This window comes from Pleurodeles waltl, chromosome 3_1 (assembly GCF_031143425.1).
Source record: "Pleurodeles waltl isolate 20211129_DDA chromosome 3_1, aPleWal1.hap1.20221129, whole genome shotgun sequence".
Classification (NCBI taxonomy): domain Eukaryota; kingdom Metazoa; phylum Chordata; class Amphibia; order Caudata; family Salamandridae; genus Pleurodeles; species Pleurodeles waltl.
In genome coordinates this window covers 1126556094-1126572873 of record NC_090440.1, presented here as the reverse complement: position 1 = coordinate 1126572873, position 16780 = coordinate 1126556094, and positions in this window count along the sequence as shown.

The following is a 16780-nucleotide window of genomic DNA, read 5'->3' as shown; positions in this document are numbered from 1 at the left end:
TTTTCCTTGACTGCCTAATTTGAGATTGGCTCTGAGGCAAGTTAAGGTCTCAACTAGCCGTCTTCATGATGACCTTGAAAATTATTACTAGGGTCTAAATGTTGTTGACAATACAACAAACAGACTGTATCTCAGTTCATTCATTGTAGGTTATAGCAGTATGACTGATAATGTCATATGTTGCCCGGGTGTCATGATTATAGTTGTTACATGTATTTACACACTCACAATCTTTGTTTACCTGTTGTTCAATGTGTGATCACTTGGGACTCTGAGCACCTTTTCTCTATTACCTAATTATTGTGTGGAATAAATATTGGATCTCTATGGTTATTTATTAATTTTGAAGTTTTATAAAGTGCAAACATGACCCAGAAGTATAAGAATGCTGTACAGAGTGAGCCAGGTATAGGGGTACAGAAAAAAGAAGTATTTACAGGTAGAGTATTATAGGAAAAATTATTAAATAGGTAGGTGAGTAAGTCAGTTACAGCAAAGTATTTTATGTTACAGCTTGACCCTGCATGTTAAAAGTGTAATACAAATCCTATATAAGCTTCGAAGCACTTTGAGATTCCTCAGTACTGTAACTGTACTGTATTTATCATAAAGAAAAGCTTTCACATATTTTGTAAGTAGGATGTTGCGGTTGACAGTGTCATATGGTGAGGTGAGATCAAGAAGTACAAGCAGGCAGGATTCTTCTTTGTCCCGTAAGGTGAGGGCATCTTCTATGATATTGAGGATAACTGTGTCAGTACTGCAGCCTGCTCTGAACACTGATTGGTGGTCGTCATGTAGTTTGTAATCTATGATATGATGGTTCAGCTTGTGATAGTACACATTTTCAAGGACTTTAGCAAGAATGGGTAGGATGGTAATGGGGTGAAATTTGATCAAGTCTTTTTTGTTCTTGAGGAGTGGAATCACTTTCACTTGTCCCAATTTCAGGCAGTCGGGAACTGTTGCTAGTGAGAGCGAGACATTTATTATAGTGGTCCAGAGTGGAGTAATAAGACGGTTACAGTTCTTGATAAGGGCTGTTGGTTTGGGATCAGTGATGTGTGGCAGGGTTGGTATTTTTTATAATTTAATGAGTTCATCGTCTTTTACATTTCTTAATTTCCACCATGAATCATTGTGTTTGGCTTAACCTGTGACTCAGTGGTGTTGGGTATGCTGATGTTGTCATCTTAGGTCCCACTGGGAGGAGTGGGTGGGTCCAGACTAATTGTATTGATTAGCAATCGTTCTATATTCCTGATCTTGTCAATCAAAAAGTTGGAAAATATCTCACAATTTTCAGTCTAACAGTCCATATCTGATTCCAGTCCGGGATGTGACTGTTGCTTTACAATCTAAAATAGTTGTTGTGATGGCTCCTTGCTGTGTCTAGTTGTATTTTGATGGAGGTGAATTTGCCTTTGAAAATATGTTTCTTGTAGTGTCTCTTGTCCACCTTAGTTGAGCTAAATTGGTCATAAAGGAGTCTTACCTCCATCTTCTTTCTATCATTTTCAGTAGTCTTCTTTACTCATTTAGGACTTTGTTTTACCTTTATGTGGGATAATTAGTTTTTTGCCTTGTGAGCCTCAGAGGTGCTACTTCCAGGAGTAAGTGTGGCATGGTTGTATTTTAGTGTGATGTAAGATCCTCCTCATTGTGAGAGGACTTTGTTGGTTGGAGACAGTCTTAGGATTCATTGAGAGCTCTGATGCGTTAATTTGTTTGATGTCTCTGGCCCAGATTTTTGGTTTATAGGATTGTCCTTTAACTGTTAGTTTTTCAAAGTTGATGAAGAAAGTCATCATGCTGAGGTGTGACCAGTCTATCGCTGTGATGGTGTCTATAGTCTTTCTTCCCTAAGAGGAGGTCTAGGGTAGCACCCTTTACGTGTGTCAAGTTGTTGCAGAATTGTGTCAATTCATTGGCCTGCAGAAATTCTTTGAGGTGTGCAGTGAATTTATTACTGTTGTCGTTCCAGTGAAGATTGAAATCTTCTAGAAAGACCTTCCTTGATGGTAGAAGAGATTGCAGAGTGATTAGATCAGTTATATCTACTGTGAAAATCTGTTTTACACCTGGTGGAAGATATACTAGCTGAAATTTGGTCTTCTTCGTGTTTGACGATGGGAGTTCAATCACTACACATTCCAGAGAAGAATATTGTTAAAAATTGAAGCAATTCATTTGCAGTGAGTTATCGTGTATGACTATGACTGTGACTCCTCCCCCAGTTCACTCTCTCTGTCTCTTCTTTTTATTGAGTAGTTGGGTGGGACCAAAAGATCAATTATCGGGATGGATAGACTGTTGAACCAGGTTTCGTTGAAGAATATAATGTCAATACTGATTTGTAAGATACTGTCTGCTTTCTTTGTAGCGTGTTTAGTTACAGACCTGCAGTTAAGTAACAAATATTTTAGATTTGTTTTGAAGAATATACAAGAAGGTTATGCCTGGTGGGTATTTTGCTAATGTGGTTGTGTGATATGTTCCTATTTAGTCATTGTTTTTGCTTTTTCGACTTGTTATCACAGGTATGTTGAGCAAGTATAGGGGTGATTTGATTCAATATGTGTATGTAGACATCAAGTAGCGATATTAAGTCAGTCAGCGTGAGGTTATTGATGGCTTTTGGGGTCTGAGTGTGCGATAATGCAGGGGAGTTGCGTGGATCGTTGAAGATTTGAATGGCAGTGAGTGAAGTTGTGGTTTCAACCTGTTTAAATATTGGTTGTGAGGAGTGGCATCGCTGTTGGTTGGAGAAGATTAAGGATAGTGGCGGTGGATTGTCTGATGCTAATTGGATTATGGGTGGGGAGTGGTGAAGAGATGACCGGGCCTAGAGTGGGTTGGTGGATGATTGTGTGGTCGAAGCTGAGGGGTGTTAAAAGGGAAATTAATAGGGTTGGTTGAGGGAAGGTTGCATGAGTAGTGGGAGTTAGTCTGGTGAGCTGGAGTGGAGGTTGAATGTGTTACTGAATTTTGTCTCTGCCTTAAATAGGGAGGGAAAGTGTAGATGAAAGGTTTTAAGGTGTTAATTGGAGGCTTGAATAAGTAGGTTGCCATTTTTTATATGGTGGCAGTAACTTCAGCTTTGAAGTCCACTGAGGGTGAGAAAGAGAGTTTGAGTTCATATAGGATTTTGATTGGTGACATGGAGATGATTGTTGAAGAGTTCTTTCCATTTGTCAATGAGGCATGTGTTAAATATGAGGTCCATTTTTTGGTCAAACCTGTAAATATAGTCTCTGGAAGTTATTTTAGTAATCATTGCTTGTAGTTTTTGGAATTTTTTTTTGACAAGTTTGGAGAGTAAATGATCCTGAATGAGTTCAGCAGAGCTTTTAGGAGGGAACTATTTAGGTAGGATTTCATAGTGCGGGAGGTCTCTTCTATGAGAAGCTGAGGTAATTATTTAGACATCAATGTATTGTGACACTTGAGAGGGCAGTGGAGGGGCAAGTGGCTGTTGCTGGTTGTATACAGTTCATGTGGAAAGGGTTCACCTTAGTTGCTATTGGGTTTCCTTATGTAAGCAATTCAGTCATCAGTTGAAAATTACTTTATCAATGGTGGCAAATCTGTAGGAGGTATGCTTTCTTTACAGTGCAAAGTCAAAGCTGTGGTAATATTGTCATATCTCAGCTTGTTGGCTAGACATCTGTAGGGTAACAGAGAAGATTGTCTCTTTTCGGTTTGTCTTTTTCAGCACAGCCCCTGGAGAGTCCTTTTTGGGTTTTATGTGAAGGGTAGTCAGCCTTTCTTTAGTGTCCACTATTAGGGTTGTCTTTTTCTTTCTGTTAGTCAGTCTGGTTTCAAGTGAAGGGTAGTGAGACTTTCTTTAGTGTCAGCTATAGGAGTCCTCTTTTACTTTCTGTTTCTCTGGCTTCATTTGATGAGCAGAATGTCTGTCCTGTTTCTCTTTCTGCTTCCCTGGCTTCATTTGATGGGCACAGAGACTGCCCAGGCCACTGGGTGAGAAGGAAAGATGAAGGTGTGGGTGTTGACATGACAAGGGGTTGAGAATACATACATCGGCCATGAGTCAATGCAGCCATACTCTAGATGGTATGTGCAGAGGCAAGGATGCAGGGGGAGGGGCAGGCTCTTCCTCTTGCCCCAAGCAGGAAGAAAATAAGTGTAAGGTCAGCAGCATGGAGAAGGAATCCAGCTGTCAGTGCCACTGATGCAGATTCCCCATCCACCACCAACTGGTATGTGACAGGCAAAACCAATCATCTTGCCACTGTGAACCAGTCAGCAACTTGCATGATCCAGGCCAGCAGCACCACCAGAGTATTGGAGCTCCAGCAGCACTCCTCCGACCCGAGAGACTGGCTGGTCCTGCCCTCCGCCACCCAGGCCACTAAACCGTACAGCAATGCTGGCTCATCTTGCCAGTTTGGGAAGGTCAAATATCAAAGACAACAATGCCATTAAAGGTGAATAAAAACACATTCTTGCATATAATAAATATGTCATAACAAACCGCATAGGTGAACATATAAAAGACACTTTTATTCAATTACATATAGATATTAAAAACATATTTAAATTACTTTCCCATATAGGACAACCCATCTCAAAATCAAAACCAAAGGACAAACCAGATAGTGAAAAAAGAGTGCTCGTGATAAATAGTAACCAGAAAAGGAATAGCCAATATCCTAATTATCTAACACATAAAAATTAATAAGAGCCGTCGGTAGGGTATCCTTTTACTGCATTGAATCATTTCCAAATCATCAAAAGACATATATCTCCATCTTAAGTCCTTCTGTTATACTCTATGCAGACACCAAACGTGTCTCAAGTCATTCTGGCGAGAAAAAAAAAAGGCTTTTTAAAAAAAAACTTTTTTTGTTTTCTCAGCAGAATGACTTGAGACGCGTTTGAAGAAGGAACACACACACACACACAGATTGATTGGAAGGAATGTTCTATGGCAGTACATATGGAAGAATTTTGAAATCAATATGAGTAGGCAAGTCGACCTTTAATTTAAGATTCATCCGTTTGACAAGAAGGAATTCCTAAACAGTGAAGGGTTGAAATAAATTAGAGGGGACTCCCATCAGTTAGTCCTGAAGAAGACCCAGTTTGGAGCAGTGATTTGGCCCAGCGTAGAGAAGGGTCGAAACGTCGACGTACAATTTTCAGTCGGGATTGGTGTCTGCATAGAGTATAACAGAAGGACTTAAGATGGAGATATATGTCTGGATAGTAAGTTGCCATCCCTGTGCAACTGGGGCAAAAGGAAAGCTACAGGATGAGGCTAGGGCTGGCTCTGGTTGGTGTCTAGTGATATTCAATCTCTTGCTTAACATTTTGACATATCAATGGAAAGGTTGCCATGGATGAGATAACTGGAAAACATGATTTTAAATAATGTTTCTCATCATTGACCTCATAGTTCTACTTCATAGAAAAGGGGCACAATTTTACCTTGAGAAAGTTCAAAGCCACTTTAAGTGAGTGATCTTTTAACCATCTACTCAAGTTTGCTGGAGAACCTTTACATTCTAATAGGGTCATTTTTGCATTACCTAATAACTGAGTCCAAGAGTTGGTACAGACATGCTACTGTCCAAGTAGTCAATACTTTCCAGTGTGAGTTCTTTGATAAAATACATGTCAACTAATTTATTTTCCAACAAACCTTCCCTATTTCAGATTTTGCAACATAAACAACCAGATATGGTCGTCTCAATAGGGCTGAGAGGAAGCGAGTAGTTTTTTTTTTTATAGTGACCTCGGTCCAACCCATAATTTATTGTCTTATTGCACAAATAATTCTAAAACATTATATAAGTTGATGGGTTTATAATTACTGATGTAATCATCTGCTTATCGGCCTAAACAAATAAACACCGTTAAAAAGGACTGAACAAAGCTAAGGCCAAAATACACAACCTGCTTGTTTGCTTCTGTAAAAGTAAAGGGCCCTTTTAGTTCATATACCGACCCAAACCTAATGTGACACATATTATTCAGTTGTAGGTTGGCAAAGTTTTGCTTTGCAGATGATAAACTCCTACTTCTTCAATGGATAAGTGAATGTGTTTGTGATTAAATTAACTGAATGTGCCTTCAGAGCAAGGAAGACCATGTATAATAGCCCTATTCTAATAAAAGATGCTAATGAATACTCTCTGTGCCCTTCTGAACGCTAGCATGGTTAGAGGAATGTAGATATGGTTTCACTGCCCTTTGCTCAATATTTTAAAAAACTTTCTATTGGGTTTTCAACTAATCACAAAAGGCAAACTGTAGAGGAGTAAGTTGATAAAAAAAAAATCAAACAAGTGACTCATACTGGGAAACTGAGTCAAAAGGTAGGTAATCGGAAAATGAGTTAATAAACACAGAAGATTATTATTACAGATGTTACAGCAAACACACCTACATCTACAATTTAGGTGTGTTTATACCCATGCCTTCAAACACTTAATCAAACTCACACATTCATCCACGTAGCTTCTACCAATCATCGAAGTCCATCTCAAGGTCACCATCTCTTTCTCCATTTTCTTTGGTATCCATGCCCTTCATATATTAATTTTTCCAATGTAATACACCAATTCATGCCTTTCCTCAATATTAACCGAAGCAGCCTCCAACCTCTTGCACACCAAATCCCGGAGAAATCAGGCAATCATTTCCTGGTGAATTGCTTTTACATATATACTGGCACAATTTAATCAGAGTTAAAACATACATATATAAGTGGCATAATTACAAAGACATGCTTCCGAGCTGGAACAAGATATATCTCTTTTCTGTTTGTGAATTGATGCTCTCATGAGATATGCAAGCTTGACAACGAATTAGAGAAGAACCTGTTATTTCCTAAAAAGAGAAGCAGGACTCGACTTTTCAAGTTTCTTCTCATGCTTTGGTGGGATAAATACTTATGCTGAAGTTATACATCTACAGACCTTAGGAATCAAAAAATATAGCAACTCCTTATGTTCTGTATTTCAGAATTCCCTATGCCATACTAACAATGCACTTGTTTCAATATTTCCAAGTGTTCCACTTGCTGGTTCTTCAGGAAATGAGCAGGAAGGACTCTCAATAGACTAAGCTATTAATGGATGCTAGAAGCACCTTCTCCCACTATGTTTTGGCATACAATCAATTTAGAAGATGTGGCTCAAATATGTTTTAAGAATTTCAGTATTTGGTTGTGCTGTGTTTTTCTCTAAACATTGATCTTATTATCTCTATGCTAGTAACAAAGGACTAAATTATTGTAAAACATCAAAACCGCTCATGGTATAATAGATTCTTCAATGATTTTTCACCTGTTGAACTGGAGCAGTCACAACTTAAGCTCTCAACAGATTTCGAGATCTACATCTAATTCTGTGGTATCTTTTGGGATATTCTCATGAGTCAAAGTCCCACAATAACTGGACAGCAGTTCACAAGAACTTGCAGAAAAGGATGCCTCACATGGATGTTGATGTACAGCCTCCTTTCCAGGAACTCAGAAAAGTTAATACCAAAGTCTTGGATATTGCAAATACTATGACAAGATGATTCTGCATGAAGTAATCTTGTGTTGCTTCAGAAACCTTCTGTTGCAGTGGCAAGATAATGAATGGTCCCTCTCTAGAATTCACAGGGGATCTCACTTCTCCCATCATGATCAATCGTGGATCAAAGATAATTTTGTCTGAGTCTTGCTGTAGTTCCTTAAATTAATGAAGACATGTTGGGAAATTTGTTGCCAGAGCGCTACAGGGACAGTGTCTATGCAGTGCCTAACATTTTTGGGGGCATAAGACAACTTGGTTGTTTTCAATGCTAGCAAGTCTATGTTTCAAGCATTAATGCCCCCCACTTAAGGATAATAATATCCAGTAAAGAAGATAATGACTCTAACTAAGATGTCAAAACTGGCAATTTAGGAACCTAAAAAATATACACCTTCTCTCCTAATTCTAACAGAGTGAGTGGTGGAAGTCAATTTACTTTTGTGTCAAAATAATTTTTTGTAATAGAGTATGTACAAAAAGTTTTCTTGGAACATCAGCTCAAACCTCGAAAAATTAAAATTAAACATCTTATTGTCAGAAATTAGAACCTGTTACATAGTTAATGGCACACTGTAAACTGTGTGAAATGTAAATAACAATCATTAGAAAAGACATCAAAAGGTATTTTTTAATGATCTGCTGAAGAAAACTCAATTTCACATTTCAAATGAGTGTGCATTGCATAAAGGGATCCACCTAACCGGCAAATGGAGAGAAGTTCCCCGAACAAGGGCAGGACGAAACTTTATAATGCACTACAGACAGTTTCTCAAATCAGTTCTCATCAGGAATATGAGCAGGTGCATAGCTTAGTTCATTAGAGCCAGTACATGGCCTTCACAAGTAATAATAATATAAACATTTTTCGTTAAGCAAGCTGGGGAGCAAAAGCTATATCTTGAGTGCCAAGGTGAAGTTCATCTTGTCTTTGAGAGAAGTGTCAGGGAGACCAGATCCTCGGGGCCTGCACACGTTCCCAACATGTCCACCACTAGACAGCTCCAAAGCTCTGATAGATATATCACAGAGCCTGAGAGAGTCCAAGTGGGGGAAAAGGGGATTAGGTAGGGAACAGCTGGGAAGAAGACCTGTAGGAAGCAAGAAGTTAAACAACACAATGTCAAGATATAATCACATTGACTTTCAATAGACTATGGTTCTAAGAGTTCTTATACTGTAATCATGGATAACCTAAGAAATGACTATAACTAGACCTCAAGAAATCTAGGTACCTGGAAAAATCAAGAATGGGATAATACAATGTTTCCTATGAGCTTTTCAGGAAATATCACATACTGTCTAGAATACAAGAACTTTCATCAATAATGTTTCAGAATAAACATTGCATTTTTACATGAGGACAAAGGCTATCTGAACATTCCCTGGAAACAACAGGAACTGTATTAGAAACTTAATATGCACAAAGAATGTCGCTCTTTGAATTAAGCGTTTCAAAGAAATCCAAAAGCTCAGGATAAATGTGTGCACCTCAACAAACACGGCACACCAAAGTTTTCAAAGTCATGAAATGATCGCGCACACTGCTGATCTAAAAGCCAAGCGTTTTATGCCAGGGTTGAATCGTGCACTCTGCCGATTCGAACAAGAATATGCAAATGCCATGAAATGATCGTGCACACTGTTGCCAATCTGAATGCCAAGGTTTAAATGTTAGAAATGAATCGCGCACACTGCCGATTCGAACAAGAATATGCAAATGCCATGAAATGATCGCGCACACTGTTGCCAATCTGAATGCCAAGGTTTACATGTTAGAAATTAATCGCGCACTGCCGATTCGAACAAGAATATGCAAATGCTATGAAATGATCCCGCACACTGTTGCTGATCTGAATGCCAAGGTTTACATGTTAGAAATGAATCGCGCACTCTGCCGATTCGAACAAGAATATGCAAATTCCATGAAATGATTGCGCACACTGTTGCTGATCTGAATGCCAAGGTTTACATGTTAGAAATGAATCGCGCACTCTGCTGATTCGAACAAGAATATGCAAATGCCATGAAGTGATTGCGCACACTGTTGCCGATCTGAATGCCAAGGTTTACATGTTAGAAATGAATCGCGCACACTGCCGATTCGAACAAGAATATGCAAATGCCATGAAATGATCGCGCACAGAGAGTTTCACAACTAGGCCCAAAACTCGAATGTCTTTGAGAAAGGGGGTCGGGGGCCCGGCCCGACCTCCACCTTACCACCCTGCTCAAGGATCACCAATATAATGAGGGCAGGCCTTGAATATCAAGGTAGGCCTCCGGAACAGGAGCTCAGGAAGTTGCTGCTGCTCTGCCCCGGGACCTCTGAATAGTGAGCACGTGGAGCTGGGCAGGCTCCCTTATATAGAGTCAAGCCCAGCCCACAAACCACACCCAGTCATGCTGCAGGGAGGGCTTCTAGTAGATCCTAGAAAGGGACCACACCCTACCACACTCAGTAAGCCTGCAGCAATGCCTTGCAAATGAACAGTTATTGCAAACATCATTAATAGTCCTTTTCAAGGTTAAACTCTGCAATGCAAAAGGTTATCATACTGCATATAAACACAATGCATGAATTATGCTCTTGCATAAAGACTGGGATTTTGCATTTTTGTCTCCCGTAGAGCACGCACTGTCCTGATGTGGACAGGAAGCACATCAGATGAACAGTGTTAGCATGAAAAAGAAAACATGGAACTAACAGATTACTACCAATAAGCATAAAAAAAGTTCACAATTCAGTTCTCCGGTTTAACAAAAGAACTGATGTTTTGCTCACAATGTTTTTATGCTTTCAGTTGTTTAATGAAATCGATTTTTGGAAAAAGTACAAAATCAATTATTCTCCTGCAAAATCATCTGCAGAAAAACAACTTGAACATTCTTCAAGAGTCCTCTGTCTTCCATTTTAAATGGATAAGAATCACAGGAAAAGAAGAGTTCCATTTCTTTCCAAAATACACAACAGTTAATTGAAGCTCAAACAAGCACAAAACATATGCCTTGGATAAAAGTAGATTACTTCCTCCCAACAACTCAAATGACTTACAAGGAGCATATTTCATCTCTGTATTACTGTTGGTGTGACACAGATAAGCCTTACTAATGTTTCCACAAGATATTTTGCACCTGTGCTTGAGATAACACTTTCTATGTAGTCTAGGCAATGAAAAGTTTCCTGGAGAGAGGTACTGTGGTGAACAGCCCAGGAACTAGCCCTGTTGTCATAATCCACTTTACAACAAGGATCAAAAATACATTTGGATGCTTCCAATTATATGAATATAGCGAAAATATTTGTCATTAATATTACAGGATAACATTTAAGTGGCAATGGTTAGGAGGGGCCACATAACAACATACTGCCATATTTATGACCTAGTTTGCATATCTCTTGCACCATGCAACATGGTGCAAGGGTGACTCAAACCTTAAATGAGACTGTTATGTCATGCAAGGCCACCTTAATTGGCTCTGTGTGGCTTCATAAATCTTGAATAATGTAACTCAGCACACGCCAGATAAGCGTTTCCAAAGGTGCTGCATGGGTGCTCTGTGGATTTTGATGCATTCCCAGGTTTACAAGAACATGTAAACCTGGGAATGCACCAAAAAAGACATGCCTCCCCAGGTGAGCCGTGAAGAGAAGAAATATATCTATTTCTCCTTGTTTGCAGAATGCATCACACATAGAAAGAGGAAAACGCCTCTAAAGATTGGTTTTGTGCAGGAAAGTGCCCCTTCCTGCACAAAAACAATCCTGCATGCAATGCAGACGCCCTCGAACCATGGAGCAAGGATGCCTGCATTGGTGTTAGGCAGCTAAAATGGCATCAGCACATGGCAAAAGGACAGGAATGCACCGTATTGGATAAGAGCTGCACATTCCTGCCCTTTCCCTGTGATTCAGGGCAGCACAGCAAGGTGACTTGCTGCGCTACCCCACACCACAAAGCCGATAAATATAGGCCATAGAACTCAGGATCTGCTGTCAACTAAGGGCCAGCTAGAGACATCTTGAAATAGCTTCAAGAAGACATACATGAGTTCAATTGAAGAGTGAGTGAGACAAAGAAAGAGATAGAAAAAGAAAGCGGAAGACAAAAATGAAGAGAAAACAAAATTGTGAGAAAGAGATTGAGAGTGGCTGGTGTTACCCCGTAGGCCTATTGTGTACCTTTCTTGGTAAAAAGGTGTTAGAAATTGAGTCTTTGTTTGGCAGTCAGGTTCCCCTGTCCAAGCAAGGACCCTCACTCTAGTCAGAGTAAAGGAGAATCATCCTCAGCTAGCCCCCGCTCACCTCATTGGTAGCTTGGCATGAGCAGGCAGGCTTAACTTCAGAGTTCTAGGTTTAAAGTATTTGTACCAACACGCACAGTAACTTAGTGTAAACACTACAAAATGACACAACACAGGTTTAGAAAAATAGGAAATATTTATCTAAACAAAACAAGGCCAAAACAAAAAAAATCCAACATACAGCAGTCAAGTTATTCATTAAAAAGCAAAAAGAGTCTTAAATCCTTTTGTAAACAGGTAAAACACTGTTAGTGTTGAAAAGTACCTGGGTAACGTCAAAATAACACTCACAGGTGAGTGTGCTTCGAAAAATGTAATCGGTGCGTCGATTTCTGACCCGCAAGCGAAACCATGCATTGTTTCTCCTTCTCCGGTCGGTGTGCATCAGTTTTCCTCTCCGCAGGACAGCCATGCGTCGATCCGGGCAGCATTCAGGTCCAGGCAGGCATTGTGTCATTTTTCCACACCCAGAAAGGTTTGCGTCGAAAATCTGGCCGCACCGTATCCGAAAAACTGCACAGTGTGGTTTGCGACTTCTGTCAGCGGTGTTGTGCGTCATTTCTCCAGCCGCATCAGTCGAGCTGCTAGCCATGCTGCAAGCGGAGCATCGATTTCTGTCGTGAAGCCAGCAGTGCGTCGTTTCTCAACCACGCTCAGGAGGTTGCGTTGAAAATTTCCCTGCAACAACGGTCTGTGCGTGGATTTTCAAGCTTGGTCTGCCAGCTTCACCTGTCAAGGCCCCAGGAACTGGATAGGGCACCACTTGGCAGGGCAGGAGTCTCAGCAGAGAGTCCAGGTGCTGGCAGGGAAAGTCTTTGATAGCCCTGAGACTTCAACAACAGGAGGACAAGCCCTTGGAGATTTCTTCACAAGCAGGAATGCACAACAAAGTCCTGTCTTTGTCCCCTTTCACCAGGCAGAAGCAGCAACTGCAGGATAGCTCCATAAAAGACAGTCACAGGCAGGGCAGCACTACTCCTCAGCTCTTTAGCTCTTCTCCAGTCAGAGGTTCCACTTGATGTCCAGAAGTGATCTAAAGTCTGGGTTTTGGGTGCCCTTCTTACACCCATTTTGCCCTCTGAAGTAGGCTTACTTCAAAGTAAAGTTTGTTTTGTTTGTGAAATCCTGCCTTACCCAGGCCAGGTCCCAGACACACACCAGGCGGTTGGAGACTGCATTATGTGGTGGCAGGCACAGCCCTTTCAGGTGTGAGTTACCACTCCTCCCCTCCGTTCTAGCACAGATGGCTCATCAGGATATGCAGGCTACACCCCAGCTCCCTTTGTGTCACTGTCTAGAGAGAGGTGCAAACAGCCCAGCTGGCAAACTGACCCAGACAGGGAATCCACAAACAGGCAGAGTTACAGAATGGTTTAAGCTAGAACATTCTCACTTTCTAAAAGTGGCAGTTTTAAACAAACAATATTAAAATCAACTTTACTAAAAGATGTATTTTTAAATTGTGAGCTCAGAGACCCCAAACTCCACATGCCTATCCGCTCCCAAAGGGAATCTACCCATTAATCATATTTAAAGGCAGCCCCCATGTTAACCTATGAGAGGGATAGGCCTTGCAAAAGTGAAAAACGAATTTGGCAGTATTTCACTGTTAGGACATATCAAACATATTAGTATATGTCCTGCCTTAAACATACACTGCACCCTTCCCATGGGGCTACCCAGGACCTACCTTAGGGGTATCTTACATGTAAGAAAAAGGGAAGGTTTAGGTCTGGCAACTGGGTACACTTGCCAAGTCGAATTGGCAGTTTAAAACTGAACACACAGACACTAAGCCATGTTTACAGAGCTACTATTGTGGGTGGCACAATCAGTGCTGCAGGCCCACCAGTAGCATTTGATTTACAGGCCATGGGCACCTCTAGTGCACTGTACTAGGGACTTACCAGTAAATCAAATATGCCAATCAAGGATAAACCAATTACATACACATTTTGTATAGGAGCACTTGCACTTTAGCACTGGATAGCAGTGGTAAAGTGCCCAGAGTAACAAAAACAGCAAAAACAGAATCCAGCACACATCAACAACCTGGGAAACAGAGGCAAAAAGTTAGGGGAGACCACACCAAGGATGCCAAGTCTAACACGTGTCCCCCCCAGCTGAAAGTGGGGAGCAACTACCCAACCTCATGGGAGTTCTCAATACTAAGGCAGAAGAATCTGACAGATCATCAGCATTGGCGTGTTCTGTGCCAGGGCAGTGTTCCATCGTAAAGTTCATCCCCATAGGGAAATAGACCACCTCAACAGTTTTGGATTCTCACCCCTCATCTGCATTAAGCATCTGAGGGGCCAGTGGTTGGTCTGAACCCGGAAGTGAGTCCCAAACAAGTAGGGCTTTTGCTTCTTCAGCACCCAGACCACAGTATAAGCCTCACGTTCTATGACACTCCACCTACGTTTCCTGGGAAGTAACCTCCTGCTAATTAAGGCTACGGGTTGATCTAGGCCCTCTTCATTAAGCTGTGAGAGTACTGCTCCAAAACCATGCTCTGAGGTGTCTGTTTGCACAACAAACTCCTTGGAGTAGTCATGTGCCTTCAGCACAGGTGCTGTGCACACAGCAGCCTTCAGGGCATCAAGAGCGGTCTTGCAAGCCTCTGTCCAGATCACCTTCTTTGTTGCTTCTTAGAAGTCTACTCAGTCAAGGGGGTAACAATGGTACCATACCCCTTGACAAAACGCCTGCAGTAGCCAGTGAGACCTAAAAAGGCTCTCACCACAGTCTGGGTTTTGAGAGGCTCCCAAGCCAGAATTGTGTCAATGTTTGACTGTAGGGGTGCCACCTGGCCACTCTCTAACTGGTGTCCCAAGTACACCACATAATCCTGCCCTATTTGGCACTTGCTTGCCTCAATAGTGAGGCCTGCCTTCTGCAGGGCCTCCAACACTCTGCAGAGGTGTTGCAGATGTTCCTCCCATGTGGAACTAAAAACAGCAATGTCATCCAGGTAGGCAGCACTGAATTAATCCAGCCCAGACACCTGGTTGACCAACCTCTGAAAGTTGACAGGGGCATTCTTCATCCCGAATGGCATCACTTTAAATTGAAAGTGCTCATCTGGGGTAGAAAATGCAGACCTCTCCTTGGCCCCCTTGGTCAAGGCAATCTGCCAGTACCCAGACGTTAAGTCAAACGTGCTGAGGTAGATGGCAGCCCCCAACCGATCAATGAGCTCCTCAGCTCAGGGGATGGGATGTGCGTCAGGCTTCCTGACCGCATTGAGTCCCCGGTAGTCCACACAGAACGTGGCACCAGGTGCAGCGGCCTTTGGGACCTATACCACAGGGCTGGCCCAAGGTCTGCTAGAATGTTCAATAACCCCTAGGGTTAACATTTTTGATACCTCATCCTTAATGCTAGCCCTGACCCTGTCAGTCACCCTGTAACCTTTCTGTTTAATGGGTGTACTGTCCCCAGGTTCCTCATCATGTGTGCACAAGTGTTTGACCCCTGGGATCAAGGAAAACAGTGAGGGGAACTGTCCCAACACCTGCAACAGTCCCTCTGCTTCTCTGCAGTTAGGGAGGGGGGATCACTCCCTCCACGGACCCATCTTTCTCTCCTGCAGACAGGAGGTCAGGAAGAGGCTCACTCCCCTCCTCCACCCCATCATCTGTTGCAAGGAGCACGGGCAGTTCAGTCCGCTCAAAGTGTGGTTTGAAGCAGTTAACATGCAGGACCCTTAAAGGGTTCCTGGGAGTCTGTAAGTCTACCAGGTAGGTGACTTCACTCTTGCGCTCCACCACCTCAAAAGGTCCAGTCTACTTGTCTTGGAGCACCCCAGGCTCCACTGGTGCCATCACCCACACTTTTTGGCCAGGTTGAAACTCGACCAGAGTGGCATTCCGGTTATACCACCGTTTCATATCCTCCTGGCTTGCATCCAGGTTCTCCGGTGCGAGACTCCTGAAGCGGGCAGTCTGGTTTCTCAGAGCCAGCATGTAGCTAAATACATCCTGGGGGGGGTTACTAGGAGCTTTTTTCAAAGCCTCCTTCAACAGACTTAAAGGTCCCCTCACAGGGTGGCCATAGATGAGCTCAAAGGGACTAAACCCAGGAGGCAAGCTCAGGACATGCCCTTGGAGATTTCTTCACAAGCAGGAATGGACACAAAGTCCAGTATTTGTCCCCTTTCACCAGGCAGAAGCAGCAACTGCAGGATAGCTCCACAAAAGACAGTCACAGGCAGGGCGGCACTTCTCCTCAACTCTTCAGCTCTTCTCCAGGCAGAGGTTCCTCTTGATGTCCAGAAGTGATCTAAATTCTGTGGTTTTGAATGCCCTTCTCATACCCATTTTGGCCTTTGAAGTAGGCTTACTTCAAATGATAGTCTCTCTTGAATGTAAAATCCTGCCTTGCCCAGGCCAGCCCCAGACACACACCAGGGGGTTGGGGACTGCATTGTGTGAGGGCAGGCACAGCCCTTTCAGATGTGAGTGACCACCCTTCCCTCCCTCCTAGCACAGATGGCTCATCAGGATATGCAGGCTACACCCAAGCTCCCTTTGTGCCACTGTCTAGAGAGAGGTGCAAACAGCCCATTTGGCAAACAGACCCAGACAGGGAATCCACAAACAGGCAGAGTCACAGAATGGTTTAAGCAAGAAAATGCTCACTTTCTAAAAGTGGCATTTTCAAACAAACAATATTAAAATCAACTTTACTAAAAGATGTATTTTTAAATTGTGAGCTCAGAGACCCCAAACTCCACATGTCTATCTGCTCCCAAAGGGAATCTACGCTTTAATCATATTTAAAGGCAGCCCCCATGTTAACCTATGAGAGGGATAGGCTTTGCCACACTGAAAACCAAATTTGGCAGTATTTCACTTTTAGGACATATAAAACGCATTAGTATATGTCCTACCTTAAATAGACACTGCACCCTGCCCATGGGGATA